Source organism: Hevea brasiliensis, chromosome 17 (assembly GCF_030052815.1).
Source record: "Hevea brasiliensis isolate MT/VB/25A 57/8 chromosome 17, ASM3005281v1, whole genome shotgun sequence".
NCBI lineage: Eukaryota > Viridiplantae > Streptophyta > Magnoliopsida > Malpighiales > Euphorbiaceae > Hevea > Hevea brasiliensis.
Genome location: NC_079509.1, coordinates 21,370,489 through 21,381,810, shown reverse-complemented (window position 1 = coordinate 21,381,810; position 11,322 = coordinate 21,370,489). Strand labels below are relative to the sequence as shown.

Sequence of the window (11,322 nt, the reverse complement as noted above, 5' to 3'; positions counted from 1 at the left end):
CCTAATTGAATTGCCCTTCCACGAGTTTGACGTGATTTTGGGAATGGATTGGTTATCACGTCATCAGGCAATAGTTGATTGTAAATTGAAGAGGATTTCTCTGAAAACTCCTGAGAGTAATGAGATTTCACTTGTGAGTGAAAGGACAGATTTCCTGTCCAATGTCATCTCAGCCACAGTTGCAAGAAGATTGATGAAAAAAGGCTATGAAGCCTACCTAGCACACGTTGTTGATACTAGGCAGGCTAAGCCAAACCTGTGTGATATACCTATAGTAAGAGACTTTCCAGATGTATTTCCTGAAGAATTATTTGGTTTGCCACCAGAAAGGGAAGTCGAATTTGCTATTGAGCTAATGCCGGGTACAACACCAATTTCTATTGCTCCTTAGAGGATGGCACCTACTGAATTGAAGGAGCTGAAAATTCAGTTGCAAGAGTTACTAGATAAGGGGTTCATACGCCCCAGTGTGTCACCATGGGGAGCTCCGGTACTATTTGTGAAGAAGAAGGATGAAACCTTAAGATTGTGCATTGATTATCAGCAATTGAACAAAGTAACTGTAAAGAATAAATATCTGTTGCCCAGAATTGATGATTTGTTTGATCAGTTGAAGGGAGCCGGTGTATTTTCAAAAATTGATCTCAGATCAGGGTATCATCAGCTGAGGGTAAAGGATGCAGATGTGTCAAAAACTGCATTCAGAACCCGGTATGGGCATTATGAATTCCTAGTGAACCTGGTATCATCAGCGCGTCGCTTTTGCCATGCGCAGGTATTGGAGACATAGCTGGGGAGTCCAACAGACCTCAAACCGGGTGATTAGTCAGATATGTGTAAAGTCCAGAGTCACCTCATATCTACAGTGCACTTGGTAGGATATTAGGATTTTGGATTGTATTTTGTACTTTGCATTTTGTACTAGTTCTTGATTGTAATTACAAACTCATGAAATCATATGATAATGTAAATATATGAAATTTCATGTTACTGTAATTATCAGTATATTTTGTTGAAAAATAAAATGTTGGAGAGTTATTCATGAAATTGATTCGAATTGTGATGTGAACAAAATTTTTGAAAATTGTGTTGAGATTTGGAGATTGAGTTGATATGGATGTATATTAGAGTTCTGGATCTGAGAACCATATTGGAAGTGTTTATTTTAACAGGTTCAGAAGAACTATTTTCTAATTTATAGCTGGCACTCTGTCGGATTTTCTATAAAAATTTATAGAAAATTCATATTAATCAAATTTGTAAATAAATGATATAATTGGTAAATTTTTACACTTGGTGAATAATAAATAAATAAAATAAGGAGGGTTAATTGTTATGAAATAAGATATGGTGCTCCGGCACATTGTGTGGCATACCTTGCTCGGCTACACTGTAGACGAGTAAAGGGTGTCACATTCTGGGTTCTGTGTTCTTCATGAAAGTTGTACTCCTATGTCTAACCTTTCCAATGATATAAAAATCAGGTCATTGGGACCTTTCTAGAGGGAGTTATGGCCAAATGAACATGTATGTACTGTTCATTTGGTCATTTTTTTGAGTTCAGGATTAGATAAGCCAGATTCAAACAGTAATTAGGTCAATTTATGGACAGAATTTGGGTATGGATTCTTCATAAAAAATGGAGTATTTTGGCCCTAGTTTTATCTCCAATTGGCATCATACCAATTGGAGCAACACATTTCAAGTTATAGGTCAAAATCAACACTGGATTCAAAGAGTCCCACAACCTACATAGAAAATACACTCCCAATTCAATTTCCTCCAATCTCCCAAACTATAAATTGGCATACATGACACTTCTAATAAGCAACAATCAATCACAATAATGCCAATTGAAAGCAATTTCACAAAAGCCCTAAAAGTTAGGTAAAACCCTAACTCAAAGTTTCAAGGTCAAGCATACTCATGCAATTTAACTTCCAATGCATTTAAATTCATCAATCAACATCACTAATCAAGTTTAGGTGAATCAAAATCATCAAACTCTTATGGTTCCCAAGGCTGCCGAATTTCAACTCTTTCCTAAACTTATCAATTCCTTTTTATTTCATGCAATTTCCACTCCTCTCAACTTCAATTCAATGTTTAATTAAAGAAGGGAGAAGGATTAGCACTAACCTTTAATGATCCAATTCTTAGACTTGGTAAAACTTTGAAATTTCTTCACTTCTTGGTAGCCAAAGTCTTTCTTATGGTGTGGGGATAATTTTTAGTGAAGGTAGTTTAAGGTTTTATGGTGAGATTTAAGGAGAAATCAAGCTTGGGAAAAGAAAAATGGAAGAGAGAATTTGAAGAAGAAGTTTCAGCCGTGGGAGGTTAAAAGGAGAAGATGACAAGCTTTAGTTAATTTTGTCTCATTTTCTTATCTCTTATAATTATTTGTTAAGCTTTAATTGGTTAGAGTTTTTAATGATGTCATTATGACATCATACTCATGTAATATATGTTATTTTCTTTTTCTTTTCTTTTCTTTCCCCATTTCTATACATAATTTCACAATTTAATTTATTTTATGTGTTTTAATCTCTCTCATTTTAATTGACATTTAGGTTAAAATTCAACTCTGAGGTTGAAATGACCAAAATGCCATTCATTATGCTTATCGGGTTATTTTTTTTGTCTGTACCGATTAACTAAATTTTTTTTGACATTTTTAATGTCATTTATACCTCAGCAAACCTTTAATTAAGTCTCAAAAATTATTTTCTAGGGTTCCTCATGGGTCTGAGGTCTGTAACTATCTTCACAATTACTTTCCGGTACAGTCACCCATTGCAGGAACCTCGGATCATTTAACCTAGTTACATTTCATCTCCTTTATTTTCTCTTAATTTTTCTTATATTTTCTTAACATTTATTCCATCAATTTATGTCTCCTCACTATAGTTTAAGTGTAGTTCCAGACATTCTGACTCTTAGAATAGACGTTAGTCATCGTAACAGTAGAATGTACGGACTACCTAAAGTGAGGGCGTTACAATTCTTCCCCTCTAAATAAAAATTTCGTCCTCGAAATTTACCTAATGTGAAGAGTTGAGGGAACTGTTGCTTCATCGTCTCCTCGCTCTCCCATGTCGCCTCTTCGATGTTCTGGTGTCTCCACAGGACTTTCACTAGTGGAATTCTCTTGTTTCTGAGCTCTTTTACCTCTCGTGCCAATATTTTGATTGGCTCTTCTTCATATGTCAGGTTAGGCTGCACAATTATTTCTTTTGCTAAGATGACATGTGAAAAATCTGATCTGTATCTCTTGAGCATCGACATGTGAAATACGTTGTGAATCTTGTCTAGCTTAGGTGGTAAAGCTAGCCTGTAGGCTACTGGATCCATACGATCAATGACATCATATGGACAAATAAACCTAGGGTTTAACTTACCCTTTTTGCCAAATCTTATCACTTTCTTCCAAGGTGATACCTTGAGAAACACCTTATCACCAACCTCATACTCTATGTCTTTTCTCTTTAGGTCAGCATATGACTTCTATCTATCTGAGGCGACTTTTAAGTTGTCTTTAATGAGCTTCACTTTTTTCTCTGTCTGTCGCACTAGGTCTGGGCCCACTACTTTCTCCTCACCCATCTCCTCCCATATAATGCTTCATATGGAGCCATCTTTATACTGGATTGGTAGCTATTATTATAAGCAAACTCTATCAGAGGAAGATACTTCTCCCAACTTCCTTCAAAATCGATGACACAGCTTTTTAACATATCTTCCAATACCTATCATATAATTGATGTCATTATTAGCAGTCTTCTAACATCTATAACAATTTACTAAATTTTAATGGTTACCTTGTAACACCCTAGGCAAATCCCACATCGGCAAAACACGGGAGAGATGCTGGATTTATAAGTTGGTGGTTCGTAACCCTTAGTGACGTGTTTTAAAACCGTGAGGGCTTCAGCCCAGAGCGGACAATATCACTAGTGGGCCGAGCCATTACATTTGTGGTATCAGAGCCGCTCCGCGTGCAACCTTAAACGATGGTGGGGCAAACCTCAACGAGGATGCTGAGTCCCATAAGGGGGGTGGATTGTAACACCCTAGGCAAATCCCACATCGGCAAAACACGGGAGAGATGCTGGATTTATAAGTTGGTGGTTCGTAACCCTTAGTGACACGTTTTAAAACCGTGAGGGCTTTAGCCCAGAGCGGACAATATCACTAGTGGGCCGGGACATTACATACCTGAATCACCCTTTTGGATTGTCTATCCGTCTGAGGATGAAAAGTCGTACTGAAGCGCAGTTGAGTGCCTAATGACTCTTGTAGCTTTTTCCAAAATCTCGAAGTAAACCTCGGGTCTCGATCATATATGATTAATGTTGGCACTCCATGTAACTGTACTATTTCAGCTATGTAGATTTCTGTTAATCTCTCTAGTGAGTAGTCGGTTATGATAGGTACGAAGTGAGCTAACTTCGTTAATCTGTCTATAATTACCCAGATGGTATTATGCTTCTTCTGTGTCAATGGTAGCCCAACGACAAAATCCATGGTGATGCGGTTCCATTTCCACTCTGGTATAGATATGGGTTGCAATAACCCTGATGGAACTTGATGCTCAGCCTTAACCTGCTGGCATGTCAGACATCTTGTCATAAAATCACCAATCTCTTTCTTCATTCCAGGCCACCAATAGTTTGCCTTCAGGTCATGATACATCTTGGTACTTCCTGGGTGCAAAGCATGGAAGCTACTGTGCGCCTCTTTCAAGATATTCTTCTTCAGTTCTTCATCTCCTGGCACACATATTCTGCCTTTATAATATAGGTACCCATCTCCTTTCAGCTCATAATCAATCTCTTTCCCCTCTTTAATTCCGTCCATAATAGTTACCAACTTTTCATCCCTTATCTATGCTTCCTGTATTTGCTGTAGCAAATTTGGCTTTACATGCAACTCAGCCAAAGAGCCCCATCTTGTACTAGAGAGAACTGAGCATTTAGTGCTCTCAAAACCATCATGCACTTCCTGCTCAGTGCATCAGCCACTACATTTGCCTTCCCAAGATGATAGTTGATCACACAATCATAATCCTTAAGGAATTCAATCAATCTCCTCTGTCTTAAATTGAGTTCCTTCTGGGTTGGCAAGTACTTCAGACTCTTGTGATCCATGTATATATAACATTTTTCACCATACAGGTAATGCCTCCATATCTTCAGTGCAAATATTAAGGCCACCAATTCCAGATCATGTGTTGGGTTGTTCTTTTCATGTGGCCTTAGCTGTTTGGAAACATAGGCAACCACTTTCCCCTCCTACATCAGAACACACCCAAGCCCATTGTGAGAGTCATCACTGTAGATCACATAGTCTTTCCTTGACTTTGGCTATGTCAATAATGGAGCCTCTGTAACCATAGCCTTCAGCTTCTCAAAACTGGCTTGGCATTTATCACTCCAGTCAAATTTGGCATTCTTATACAGTAACTAGGTCAGTGGAGTAGCTATAAGGGACAATCCCTTCACAAATCTTCTGTAGTAACTAGCTAACCCCAAGAAACTCCTGACCTCTGTTACATTTCTAGGAGACTTGCACTCAACTATTACCTTAATCTTCTTTAGATCTACTCTGATTCCATCTGCTGATACCACATGTCCAAGGAAAGATATATCCTCTAACCAGAAATCATACTTGGATAGCTTGGCATATAACTGCTTTTCCAGTAGTGTCTGTAGTACTACTTTCAGGTGTTCAGCATACTCCTCCCGATTCTTAGAATACACCAGAATATCATCTATAAAGACCACAATGAACCGATCCAAGTAGGAATGAAAGATACGGTTCATTAGATCCATGAAAGCCACTGGTGCATTTGTCAGCCCAAATGGCATCACTAGGAACTCATAGTGTCCATACCAGGTCCTGAAAGCAGTTTTAGGAACATATGTCTCCTTTACCCTTAACTGATGGTAGCCTGATCTAAGATCTATCTTGGAGAATACGCCGACTCCCTTCAGTTGATCAAACAGATCATCTATTCATGGTAAAGGATATTTGTTCTTCATAGTCACCTTATTTAGCTGTCGGTAGTCTATACAAAGCCGTAGTGTACCGTCCTTCTTCTTCACAAAAAACACCGGTGCCCTCCAAGGTGACACACTAGGGCATATAAAACCCTTGTCTAGTAACTGAACTTTCAACTCTCTCAGTTCAGTGGGTGCCATCCTATATAGAGCAATGGAAATCGATGCAGTACTCGACATAACCTCTATAGCAAACTCCACCTCTCTCTCTGGTGGCAAACCCGGTAACTCTTCCGGAAATACATCCAGAAAATCACATATAGTGGGGATGTCCTGTAAACTAGGGCTAGTCTTCCTGGTGTCAACCACATGTGCTAAGAAAGCTTTACAGCCTTTGCTTATCATTCTTCTGGCTACTATGGCTGATATGATAGTCAAAAGACAACCCATTCCTTCACTCACAACTGTAATCTCATCCCCATCTACTGTCTGTAATAAATCCTCTTTAGTCGACAGTCTACCATCGCCTGATGATGTGATAACCAATCCATTCCTAATATCACATCAAACTCATGGAATGGTAGTTCAATCAAGTCAGCCAAAAACTCATAACCCTATATTCTTAGAGGACAACCCTTATAGACCTTCTTCACCATGACACTATGGCCTAAAGGGTTAGTAACCAATATGTCCTCCTCTAACTCCTCTATTTGTACCCCTCTACTAATTGGTGGTGTTATGCACACATAAGAGTGCGTGGAACCAGGATCAATTAAAGCACACACAGATAAATCATGAAGTAAGAAGGTATCCCTTATGACATCAGCTAGCTCTGGCTCCTCCCAAGCTCTTATAGCATAAGCACGAGGTGCTACCCTGATCTCCTGCCTCTCAGTAGTCTCTCTAGTTAGCCTCTGTAATGGACCAGTTGTATCAAGCCTCACAGGTCTTCTACCCCTCTGTGCTGCTGGGGTAGACCTCTCTATCTGGGGTGGAGCAGTGGGAGCACTAGCACTCCTCTATGGAAAATCCTTCAGGAGGTGATCGGTAGACCCACATCTAAAGCATCCCCCAGTCAATAGTCTACACTCTCCTCGGTGGCTCCTCCCTTAGTGTGTATAAGCTGGTATTGGGGCTGATCCCCATGTAGCTGTACCCGAAGAACTATCCACTGATGCACCAGACTGTCCTCCTCTCCTCAGGGTAAATTGGGATCTCTGTCTCTTGCCTCGACCCTGGGTCTGTGATACACTTGAATTGTATAAATGTTTTTAAGCACATTTGTATACTATCTCATGGCATTTAGGTAAGTAATCTCATGCATAGCAGTCGATTTCATTAGTTTTTGCAATTCCTATTGTCAAGCTCTTAATTCCATATTTTCTGTCTCATTTCAGGAGTTTGAGTGAAGCCCCAGAGCATAGGAGTGCAAAGGGAAGCTAAGAGAGGTCAAAAGACTAAGAATTGCTATTGATACAAAGTACACGGGTTGTGTAAGCAAAGCCACAGACCCGTGTAACCTTTTGCCAGATGAAAGCCAGAGAGCCAATGGAGGAACAAAAGTACACGGGTCGTGTAATTGGACCCGTGTAATCTGAAGGGACCCGTGTAAATCTCTACGGGGCACAAGCTTAAAGAATTTTCTGAGAACAAAAGTACACGGTTCGTGTAACCAAGCCCTTGTAGCCAACGCAGACCCATGTAAGTCTTTATGCCAATGCAAAACTCTGCCATTTCGCTCTAGTAAGTTACACTGCCCGGGGCCGTCTAGTGACATATGGGCCGTGGACCATGCGGTAGCCAGTTTTCTAACCTGAATTCCAGCTCTTGTTTACATATTCAAATCAGACTCCTAAGGCTTTTTGGACTCAAAAATGATCTAACCCTATAACATCTATTATAAATAGAAGAAGAAAACATCAAGAATAGGGATCAATCCTTTTTTAGCACTTTTTAGGAGTTTGAAAGAGGACTCGCTTCTACACTCTCTCCAGCCATCTTGAGGAGAAGAATATCAGTATCAAGAGGAGTTTTTCAGCCGAAGTTCCATAAGATCAAAGCTGCAACCCCTCTTCGGTTCTTTCATTCCATTTCCTTAAATGGATTTTTATTGTTTTATTTCTTCTAAATGATTTCTTTTTACTATCTTTACCTTTTTATCATGATATTTGCTGAACTCACCATGAGTGAGTAGTTTTCATATTCTGCAATTGGGAGAGTAATGCTTATAATTATTATTATGGATAAATATTAAGTTTTATTTTTTAGATTTGAGATTTGTTCCTTGATTTAATATCTTGTGATCTTAATGCATGCTATGTGTTGGTATCCACTTAGTATTGATTATAGATATTAATTGAAGGACCAAAAGGTGAAGATTAGTATTAGAAAATCAAGATTTTGAACCTAGAAATTCTGACCTAAACATAGGCTGATACCTTTGTGGAATTTCAAAATTGGTCAAAGACCCTAAAGGGTTTTAATTAATTTGATCGCCATGAAAGACAGGTTTAAGTTAATTAAAATACACTCTAGGTGCCTTGAGAGAGGACTTAGGATACCTTAGGATTAATTTCCATCAAGGCAAATGATTCTCAACCTAGTAAATAAACAAGATAACATTCATAGTAAGATTCAAGTGTGAAATCTTAATTTCGGAATTGTTTCAAAATAGATCATTTCATTTTAAGTTATCATTTTAGTGTTTAAAATAAACAACTTTCATTCCCTTATTATTCGAATAGCCTCAATAGTCAAAATCACTGTGTAGTTTGATAGTTACTAATTAAATTCCTCATGGGAATGATACTTTACTCATCACTTTATTACTTATTAGCAATCCGTGCACTTGTGGTGGTTGTAAAACCAGCAAATAAGTTTTTAGCACCGTTGCCAGGGACATTGGCTTTAGTAATATCGAGTGATAGGAAATTTAGCTGATTTAGGCAATTACATTTATTATCTAATTTTATTTGATTTGTTTTATTTCTTTTCTTTCTCTAAGGTGCCTGACCTGGTATATGACTAGAATAAGGCCAGGAAGAAATATTGGACTGTGATCCAGAGATAGACATAACTCTGAGAGCCATCAGGAGGGAAAGAAAACATCAAGAGCACGATCAAGAAGATCCCAAAATTCTAACCATGGCTGATAATAATGACAGGCCAACACTCTTGAGAGACTGCGGAGCTCCATTTGTCTAAGGATTTTAGCCCAGTGTCACCAGACCCACAGTGGAAGCCAACAACTTTGTGTGAAAACTAGCATGGCTTCAAATGATTCAACAAACCTAGTTTGGATGTTCACCAGCAGAAGATCCACACTATCACCTCCAGTGCTTTCTTGCCCTTTGTGACACATTCAAGATAAATGGAGTTTCTGATCAAGCCATAAGACTTAGAGCATTCCCATTCTCCCTTCGAGATAAAGCAAGGAAGTGGTTACTTTCTCAACCAACTGGAACGTTTAAGACTTAGGAAAACCTCTCATAAGCTCTTCTAGCAAGGTATTTCCCACCTACAAAGACTGCAAGACTGAGGCTTGAGCTCAACATCTTCAGACAAAAGGAAGGTGAATCACTCTATGATGCATGGGAGAGATATAAGGACTTGGAGAGAGAATGTCCACACCATGGCATAGAGGATTGGCTACTAGTGCAGAATTTTTATAATGGGTTACTACCCTCTACAAGGAGCATAGTAGATTTGGCTGTACAAGGTGACCTAATGGAGAAAACAGTGACACAAGCACTTGAACTTCAAGAGAGGGTAGCATATCATAATTATGAGTAGTCAAATGAAAGAGGAACTGCAAGGAGAATAGCAGGGGTTCTAGAAGTGGAGGCCCTAAGCATGATAAATGCTCAATTTGATCAGCTCACAAAGAGACTCGACAGAATGCAAGCCAACATAGTTGGTACAAACAGTCAACATGAGGACAGCTATGGAGGAGGATACATGAGTTCAGAATATAATAGCTTCAATAAACCTCCCATAGAACAGATGAACTATGTCAATAACGAGGGAAACTTCAACCAGAGGCAGCCCAACAACTCATATTCAAACACTTACAACCCTAGATGGAGGAACCACCCAAATTTCTCGTGGTCAAACCAATAGAATTAGCCAATAAACAAACAATAGGGGTACAAACCACCAGCACCCCTTGGACTTTAGAATAAAGGCCAAAACTTTACACAGCCATCGCCGCCTCCTTAACCTCAGCAACCTGAACCGAAAATGACCATGGAATCCATGATGGAAGGTTTCCTAGCAGCTTAACAACAGTAGAATGAATTGATTAAACAGCTGACTTCCAGAATGGACTAACTTGCTACCCATAACAAGATGCTAGAGAATCAAATTGCTCAGCAAGCAAGTTCTTCAAGTAAAGCTGTTGGTAAACTGCCTAGTCAACCAGAGATGAACCCAAGGGAGCATTATAAGGCAGTGACATTGAGTAGTGGGAGAACTCTAGTACAACCAGAGGAAGAACCGACAGAGGAAACCTCAGAAAAATCTGAAAGCCAAGTAGAGAAAAAGGAAGAGGAAGAAGCCAAGAAAGATCAGGAAGAGGAAGTAGGGAAGAAAAAAAAAGTTACCAGAGCCATACCAGCCTCCCCTACCTTTTCCTCAGAGATTTAAGAAAGCTAAATTGGACAAGCAGTTTGGGAAATTTTTAAAAGTTTTACAGAAACTTTATATCAACATTCCATTCACCGAAGCACTCTCTCAGATGCCATCCTATGCCAAATTTTTTAAGGAAATTCTATCAAAGAAAAGAAAACTGGAAGACTATGAGACAGTGCTCTAACAGAGGAATGCAGTGCTATATTGCAAAACAAACTGCCTCCAAAGTTGAAGGATCTAGGAAGCTTCTCCATACCCTGCCTCATTGGCAACAAGAAAATAGATAAGGTCCTCTGCGATCTTGGAGCAAGTGTGAGTTTAATGCCTCTATCAATATGCAAAAAGCTAGAGATCGAAGAACTGAATCCCACAACAATTTCACTGTAATTGGCCGATCAATCTGTTAAATATCCTATGGGCATACTTGAGAACATCCCCATCAAAGTGGGCAAATTCTTCATCCCAGTAGACTTTATTGTCCTTGAGATGGAAGAAGATATTCAGATCCCTATCATCTTAGGAAGACCATTCTTGGCAACCGCCGGAGCAATCATAAAAGTAAAAAATGGGCGACTAACCATCAAGGTAAGAGAAGAATAAGTGGAATTCAACTTGTTTGACATGATGAAACACAAATTCGAACCTGATGAATGCTTAAAGGTTGACATAATTGACAAACAAGTTGAAGAGGAAT

General features: G+C 39.1%; 1 non-coding gene across 1 annotated transcript; it reads right to left on the bottom strand.

Annotated features, from left to right (window-relative positions):
- Positions 1-9,530: 9,530 nt before the first annotated feature.
- On the bottom strand, positions 9,531-9,637 carry LOC131175777 (small nucleolar RNA R71). Its single transcript, XR_009145967.1, has one exon. It is a non-coding gene; the product is annotated as a small nucleolar RNA R71 (small nucleolar RNA).
- Positions 9,638-11,322: the final 1,685 nt, after the last annotated feature.